This window comes from Humulus lupulus, chromosome 7 (genome assembly GCF_963169125.1).
Source record: "Humulus lupulus chromosome 7, drHumLupu1.1, whole genome shotgun sequence".
NCBI lineage: Eukaryota > Viridiplantae > Streptophyta > Magnoliopsida > Rosales > Cannabaceae > Humulus > Humulus lupulus.
This window is the reverse complement of record NC_084799.1, coordinates 101,853,717-101,862,861: the sequence shown is the minus strand read 5'-3', so window position 1 is coordinate 101,862,861 and position 9,145 is coordinate 101,853,717.

Below are 9,145 nucleotides of genomic sequence, written 5' to 3'. Positions count from 1 at the left end.
TTTGCAATTCTGGAATCCATTTGACATAAAGAACAAGTCTTTGTAGTCGTTGGGATGGCTGGGAAGCTCGATGATGGGGGCAGAGTTGGGAAACCTTGTGAGATAATAGAACCCGTCACCTCGCCTTTTCTGCTCCGGGCTAGCTTTGAGACAGAAAAAGTATAGTATATCTGCCGGGGTGGGGACCTCCCACTCATGCTTCAAAAATAAATATTTCAGCCCCGCCAAAAGTCTATAAGAATTTGGGGGGAGCTGAAATGGAGCCAACTTCATGTAATTTTAAAAGTTCGCGAAGTATTGGTCCAGGGGAATAAAGACCTCAGCCTTCAGATGCTCGTCACTCCAAGCCGTGAAATCATCTTGGAGATGGGAGCAGCTCTGTTCTCCTTCAAATGCAGGTCAGGCAAGGAGAGTTCCGGTCCTGACCTCTATGTTGTGACTCAACATGATTTTGTTCACCCTCCCCTAGGTCGTGATCTTCGATACGATATGTTCAGCCTCGAAGTAAGCATTTGGGTCAACCACCAGCTCCTTCTCCACCACCAGACCGAAGTGCAGGATGGGAGACTCTAGGGCGATTTGCTTTCCCTTGTTCTTCTACTGAACGAACGAGCTTGATGCATTCTTCTTTGAGGCAGTTTTCTTTTGAGGAGCCATCAGATCGCCTAACGAGCAGAACGACCTAGTTAGTAGGCGACCTAAGAGGATTTAAGGTCTATCACGCGAGGATATGAAGGGGGAATGGTTTACTTTTGTTATACGAGCTGAGGTTAGCCTCAGCCCCAACACGTGATGACATGCGATACCCTAGTTACGCACCTCGGTTTCCTAACAGACCCCTGATATTTAAGGATCCGTGTGTCAGACTGCCAGACCACCACTTACCTTGGGAGGCAATTTAGTACAAAACCACCCAAGAAACGTAACCTCTAAGCTAATTGGTTTGAAACCTAAACACCCTCTGTCTCCTTTATCCCGAATGGGTATTCTCTAAATTAATTCACCATTAAAATTACCCAGATTTACCCAGAAATTTCCTAGTTTTATGGATGTCTTATTTCTAGAGCTATTTTTTGGACTCACTCGTTGAACCTAAGTCGAAACCTATTCCCTAAAAACATTTAGAAATAATCTAACAGTGACTACAGTGAAGATTGCGGATGAACATGGTGAAGAACAAAAGTCCATAAAAAAAATTCTTAAAACCAAAGAATGAGATACTTATAGTGTGTTCTTCGACGGTGATGTGTAGACTTTGCGAAGGGAAGTTCTTGTAAAAAATTTGAGCGACTGGGTGCGGTGAACGATTTTTGAGGATTTCTAGAAAAGAAGAGAGGTTCGGAAGTGCAGAAGTGGAAATTTTTTAAATGAAAGGTGGTGAAGTCTGAAACTTGGCCATCCCTTTTATACGTAAATTATGTAGATTGATTTGGGCCATCCAATTGAGCTAGTTCAAGATCCAAGGGCCAAGGTTAAATAGACAAAACGGTGGAAAAAAGGTGACAAGATAATTATTGCAGTCCTCGAAACCCAAACAGATGCCAATTGCGGTACACCACGTGTCCAGTACTCGAGTAGTGAGCAGGCATGGTTTTGTGTAACAGAAGTCTAAAAGCCCCTACTGTGTAGATCAAAAAATGACGATGTCATACACGAGCAGGAGCTTGGGGGAAAATTTTGTACCCTAATTTTAGCCCGAGTTCATTCACTCAGCTCGGGTACAGCTGGCAAATAAATATACGGAGAAATAACCACAGGAATGATATTTGATTTATCCACGTAGACAACTCCAATTTCATGTGGACACGTGGTATTAGGCGTCTTGGGTTTAACCCAAGCTACAAACACGAAGGTTGTGAAGCATGAGCTCATAATATTCAAATGGTAGTTGAAGTACGAGCTTGGAGGAGATATTCAGCTCATGGTAATTCAAATATATTGCACATTCGCAGATCCCCCGAGACTCGGGTCCTCTTATACGTTTATTTATGACCAAGCTATCATATTTAATGTCCAAGATATTAGGAGAACATTTACTGTATGATCAAATCATATCCCATTATAAATGGGAAATATATGTATTAAATGTAATAAATATGTATATGTGTGATTGACTCATGCGGTTACCCAAACCTGTCTATGGAGTTCCCTTATAAATACTGGGAATGTAGGACAGGGAAGGGGACCATTATTCTGTAATATTGAAACTCTGCCAAAATAGAGAGAGAAACATCAATAATATAGACTTGTGGACTAGGTGGATTTTAACCACTGAACCACGTAAAAGATTTGTGTTATTGTGAATTCATTTCATTTTTTATTACTGTTTATTACTAAGCACTAATCTACTTTTTTATTTCTTAATACACTGTTGGCGAAAAACTGTGTCAACAATAAGTATTTTAGTTTTATTTAGTACCATTGCACATATTTATAAAATTATAGTTAATTTATATTGAATTTAGTGGAAATTAAGTTTGAAAACTAGAGAAGTAGGTTCTGGAAAATTTGTGTGTTGCGGTGGTGTTGACACGGTTTTTCACCAACAATGTATTAAGAAATAATAAAGGCAGATTAGTGATTAATGGTAAACCATAATGAAAAATAACTAGAATTCACTCAAGAACACAGAACTTTTACGTGGTTTAGTAGTTAAAATCCACTTAATCCACAAGCCAATATTATTGTTGTTTCTCTCTCTATTTTGGCAGAGTTTCGGTATTACAGAATAATTGTCCCTCTTTCCTGTCCATCATTCCTAGTATTTATAGGGGAATTCTATGGACAGGTTTGGGTAACTATGTGAGTCTCACGCATTTACATAGTGTCTATATTCAATACAAATAATTCCCATTTATATTGGGATATGATTTTATCACAAAATAAATATGTCCTATTATCTTGGATAATAAATATGACAGCCTGGTCATGAACAAACGTATAAAAAAATCTTGAATCTTTGTGTTCTGACAGCTATCCGACCCCGATCTAGTGCTTTGATGACTTATCTTATTTGTAGTTCATGGTAAAGTCAGGATGCCCAATACCAGGTCTGACCATTATGAACCTCGAGCTGTTTGTATAGATAATAATCAGATATTCTACTTGATCACTTTTCCACGTATTCATCTGCCAGCTGTACCCGAGCTGAGTGAATGAACTCGTGCTAAGATAAGGAAACAACATTTGCCCCCCAAGCTCCTACTCATGTATGATGTCTTCATTTTCTGACCTACACAGTAGGGGCTTTTTAACTTCTGCTACATAAAACCATGCCTGCCTACTACTCGAGTATTAGACACGTGGTCTATTGCGATTGGCGTCTGTTTGGGTTTTGAGGACTGCAATAATTGTCTTGTCAACTTTTTGCCGCCATGTGGTCTGTTTAACCCTGGTCCTTGGATCTTGAATTAACCCCATCAAACAGTCTAGATCGATTTCCATGGTTTACATATAAATAGGGTGATCAATCTAAGACCTCACCACCTTTGCATTAAAAAAAAATACCATTTCTTCTTCTTCCCCGGAATTCCCAAAATTATTCATCGTGCCTAGATACTCAGAAGCATTCCAGGAGCTTTCTGTGATCAGAATCCACATCCCCCAATCTTCGAACACATTTCTTGTAAGTATATCTATCTTTCATGACCCAAAGAAGCTTCTTTTTCATCTTCTTCTTTCTTTTTTTTTTAAAAAAAAGCAATGTTCATCGTTCGTTATTGTTAGGCTTCTATGAATGCCAATGGGGAATAGGTTTTGGCTTTAGGCTCCATAAGTGAAATCGAATATGTTTTTACAAAAGAAGTATTCATAAAACTGGGTAACTTTCTGGGTTAATCTAGGGTAGTTCTAATGTCAAATACGCTTAGAAAATACCTGTTTGGGGCATAAAAATTGTAAGGTCTCTAGGTTTAATACCAGGTAGCTTAATGGTTACGATTCCTTAGGCTGTTTTTCACAAAACTTCTTTTCAGAGGAAAGTAGTGGCCTGACGTTTCTGACACACGAATCCCTAAATATCAGGGGACTGTTAAGAAATCGAGGCGCGCGGCATCACCCGATGAGGCTGAGGCTAACTTTAGCTCGTATAGCAAAAATAACCCATTTCGTCCATGCCCTCGCGACATAGTTATAGATCATCTTAGGTCGCCTGATAACTAGGTCGCTTTATTGCCAAGCGATCTAATGGCTCCTCCGAAGAAAAATGCCTCGAGCTCATCCACTCAGCACAAAAACAAGGGGAAACAGGTCGCCTCCGATTCTCCCATCCCGCACTTTGGTCCGGTGGTGGAGAGGGAGGTCGTTATCGATCCCCAACGCTTATTTTGAGGCTGAGCGTATAATCTCAAAAATCATGAATCAAGGGAAGGTCAATAAAATCTTGTTGTGTCACAACATAGAGATAGGATCCCACAGTCTTTTTCGCCCGACTTGCGTTTGAGGGGGAACGGAGTTGTGCCCCCTTCCAAGATAATTAGGCGACCTGGAGTGACGAGCATATGAAGGTTGGCGCCTTCCTTCCTTTGGACTAGTATTTTGTAGACTTCTTGAACTACATGAAACTGGCTCCATTCCAGCTCCCCCCAAACTCCTTCAAGTTTATGGCGGGGCTAAAGTATTTATTTCTGAAGCACGAATGGGAGGTCCCCACCCCAACAGACATATTATACTTCTTCTGCCTCAAAGCTAGCCCTGAACAAAGAAGACGAGGTGATGGGTTTTATTACCTCACGCGGTTTCCAAACTCTGCCCTCGTCTTCGAGCTTCCCAGCCATCTAAACGACTATAAAGATTTATTCTTTATGTCGAATGGCTTCAAGAATTGCGAACACTGATACTTCAATTGTCCTCGTAAGTCTTCTACCTTTATAAACTTAGCTCGTGAATATTTGTTCCTTTAAAATATTTCTTTTTTGTACATGTCTTAATTGAGCTTGTCTCTCATGCAGCCATATTTGTGAGGATGGAAAAATCTGTGACCCTCGGGGGTCAATACGAGAAATTATCCGATTTCCCCCTGGCGAAAAGGATTATCTTCAGGTCATGAATGATTCCACCATGTTGGCATGTAAGCTGATCAGAGAGGGGCATACATTAGCTCTGAGGACTCAAGCTCCACTCCCAACTATCCTCGATCTTCTTGCTCCTCAAGAGGCCTTACCAGCCGCTGAGGACATAGATAAGGAAGAAGCCGAGGTGCCTCTTGTGCGGAAAAGACGGGCTCCCAAAGCTGACCAGGGACCCGACCCAAACTAAGTTGTGTCAGAGGCAGGAGCCGGCCCCTCCGGCCAAGGTAACCCATACCTCTTTAGGGAGTTAGATAAGGCTGTTGCCGACTTTAGGTTAATTCGTAATAACCGGAACAGCTCGTTAGCCGTCACCCTACCAACTCGGATCTAAATGTAACCCTTCTCCAGTGCGTAGAACACTTAGTGGTATGCTATGACCATAGCTACCCTAGAGACATTGTTGTAGTTGATAACACCCTAAACTTTAGATCCACCATTTTTGAAGAATACGGGACAAACTGTAGGACCTGGCCTTCTTTGCTCCAGGGTGCATTTGCCCCTGGGTTCAGACAATACGTAGATGAATCCAGCCCCGGGGAAGGACGTGAAACCCCTAGGATCCAAGAAATATTAACTTTAGATTCCCCGTCTTCTCCATTAACTTCAGGGTCGGAGGTCGTGCCTATCCCAGTCAAAACACCCATGCTGGTGATAATAGATTCCTCCCCCAGCCCGGAGGGTAGGATCTTTGTTTCCTCCTCTTTCTTTATATATGTTTTTGAAACATAACTTTTGTGAACTAACTCCCTTTATTCTTTTTAGGCGAAGAGACGGAATAGACAGGAGCTCCCGACCTAAGGACTGCTTTTCAGGCTAAAAAGCCTAGAACAGGCCCCGTCGTGAAGAGGCCTAGGGTGGCGAAGAAGACCACCCCTAAAATAGGGGATACTACAAAATCCCCCTCTAAGGGTAAATGCATGAGCTCCTCTCTGGAGCCAACTCCGGTGGCTAATGTCATTACTGAGCAACTTCCTCCTCCCCTTTCTCGACATATGTCCCTGCCTCCCCAAGTTATTCAAGCTGAGGCCCCCATCATCTGAATACTGGTGGAAACACAGGACCTAGAAAAGATCCCTAAGGCCTTTCAGGGTATAGTATATGAGACGGCAACTCATATGGTGGGTCACGCATACAAAGCCAATGTGAGGGACCTAAGGGCCATAGAAGAGCACTGCCCGAAGGATGTTCTTGAATCTGCCATGGGGATGAACCTCAACGTGAGTCCTTCCATAACTGATTTTTTCCCTTTTTGTTTAATATGTTATTCATGTTCTTTTTTTATATCTTTGAGCTTGTTCTGTTATTCTGCAGTCTTCCCTAGCCTAATACTGAAGCATAGCTCGTGCCAAGGCCAGAAATGAAGAAGTCTGAGCTGAGTTGGCTACTGCCAAGGCTGCCCAAAAGACTGCTCAAGAAAATGAGCAGGCTGCCAAAGCCGCTTTAACAGTTGCTCAGAAGAATGAGCATGCTGCTAAGGCTTCTCTTACCTCTTCCCAAGAAAGCGAGCAAGCCGCAAAGACTGCATTATCTGCCTCCCAAACTCAGGCCGCAGAAGCGAACCACCGAGCTGAACAACTTCAGGGCGAGATTGATGAGATCAAAGCAAAACTGCTCGCAGCTGAAGCTAAAGCCAAGGAGGAAGCAGTAGTGTCATCATCCACCATGGAGGAGATGTTGTACCATTGCTGGACCTTCAACCAGGATAGGAACTTCTCCTTCATGGAACCTGGGCTGTGGGATCCATACCTTGCTAAATTCAAGGCTCGACTTCTGCAAGAACCCTCGGAGATGGGTGAGGCCTCCAGTGCGGTGGAGGGAGATGGTGAGGAAGTTACCTCGGTGGAGCGAGCTGACAGAGCCCAATGATCTCATTTATAATTTTCTTTGTATTTTTCTAACAATCTTTTGATGTTAAACAAATGCCTTCGGGCTTAGTTCAAGGTTTTTTCTCCTCGATGTGACAATATATTTGTTTATCTTATTTTAATATATATCTTACTTTTGATCCATTCGTCTTTCCTTTATTAACTTCTCATGCTTATGAATCCTTAGACTCTTGTACATTCAAGATTTTAGGCATCGACTTTTAGATCGAGATAGATTTTATCAAACTTGGTTATGTCCAAGTTTTTGTTTGCTTATTTGCGTCACACCTGTTAAGAATCAGGCTTCGAACCTGGTTATATCCAGGGTTTTTTTTTATAAAAATGATTTAAACTTAGTTCGTACTATGTTTATTGAAAACTCGGGCTTTAAAAAACCGTTGAATGATCAATTTTTATAAATTTCTAAGTTTTCGGACCTAGTTACGTCCAGGGTTTTAAATGATTTGAACTTAGTTCGCGCTAGGTTTATTAAAAACTCGAGCTTTAAAAAGTTGTTGAATAATCAATTTTTCCAAGCTTCTAAGTTTCGGACCTGGTTACGTCCAGGGTTTTAAATGATTTGAACTTAGTTCGCGCTAGGTTTATTAAAAACTCGAGCTTTAAAAAGTTGTTCAATAATCAATTTTTCCAAGCTTCTAAGTTTCGGACCTGGTTACGTCCAGGGTCTTAAATGATTTAAACTTAGTTCGCGCTAGATTTATTGAAAACTCGAGCTTTAAAAAGCCGTTGAATAATAAATTTTTCCAAGCTTCTAAATTTTTTAATCTTATTCGAGCAGGCTTAATTTTTCCAACCTCGGTTATGTGCCCCCCAAGTAACCAGAATGTATAAACTTTCTTGGTTGCTTCTACAAATATGAGAACACGAGCTTGCAATAACAACACTAAGAAATAGTTATTTAACAATCCATCTATTATTTAATCAAAACGACTTTTAAAAGAAGCCTTACATTGATGGTGGTACTATTGATAATACTTTTTCAAATGTAGAGCATTCCAGGTCCGTGGGACTACTTCCCTATTCAGTCGAGCTATCTTGAAAGTTCCCTCACACAAGACTTCTACGACCTGGTATGGTCCCTCCCAGTTTGGGCCCAATACACCACCTTTGGGGTCTTTATTTTCCAAAAAGACTCTTTGGAGAACTAGGTCGCCCAATCCAAGTCTGCGCCTCTTATTTATAATTAAAATAGCAAGTGATTTTTTTGTTGATAATGGGCGAGTTGTAAATGCGACTCCTCTCATTTTTCTTCAATCAGATCGAGAGATGCGTTAAGTAGTCCATCATTCTGTTCTTGATTAAATTTCCTTTGCCTGTGAGTAGCTAGCATGGCTTCGATTGGAAGCACAACCTCACTTCCAAAAGTTAAGGAAAAAGGAGTATGCCCCGTTGATGTCCTATGAGAAGTTCAGTAGGCCCAAAGTACCTGCAGGAGTTGTTCGGGCCATAGTCCTTTGGCTTCGTCTAACATCTTCTTTAGGCTTGCCTTAAGGGTTTTGTTTACAGCCTTGACCTGCTCGTTGGCTTGCGGATATGCTGCTGACGAGAAACTCTTCGTGATGCCATATTTTTCACATAAGTCAGTGAAGAGATCGTTGTCGAATTGTGTCCCGTTGTCTGGCATAATCTTTTTAGGAAGCCCAAATCAACATATAATATTCTTCACCACGAAGTCCAGGACTCTTTTTGAAGTGATGGTTGCCAGAGGCTCGACTTCTACCCACTTCGTGAAGTAGTCGATCGCCACCACCACATAACGAACTCCCCATTTTCCCATAGGCAGGGAACCTACTAGGTCGATTCCTCGTACCACAAATGGTCGTGGGGATGAAATCATCGTTAGCTCGACCGGAGCATCTCGGGCAACCATGGCAAAACTCTAGCATTTGTCGACCTTCTGAACATACGAGATCGAGTCTTTCGTTAAAGTGGGCCAAAAATAGCCCTGCATGATCTCCACAAAAGCCTTCATGTATTTCTTTTAAAATGGTTTTGGCTTCCTTGGGCAGAACACATTGTAGGAGAGGCAACGAATGACCATGCTGATATAAGGTTCCATCTACTATTACGTACCGTGGAGCTTGATAAAGTAATTTTCTTGCATTTTTTCTGTCGTCAGGTAACTTTCCAGTTGCGAGGTATTCCATTATGGGAGTCATCCAGGTCGGCCTTCTGTCGATCATTTCGACC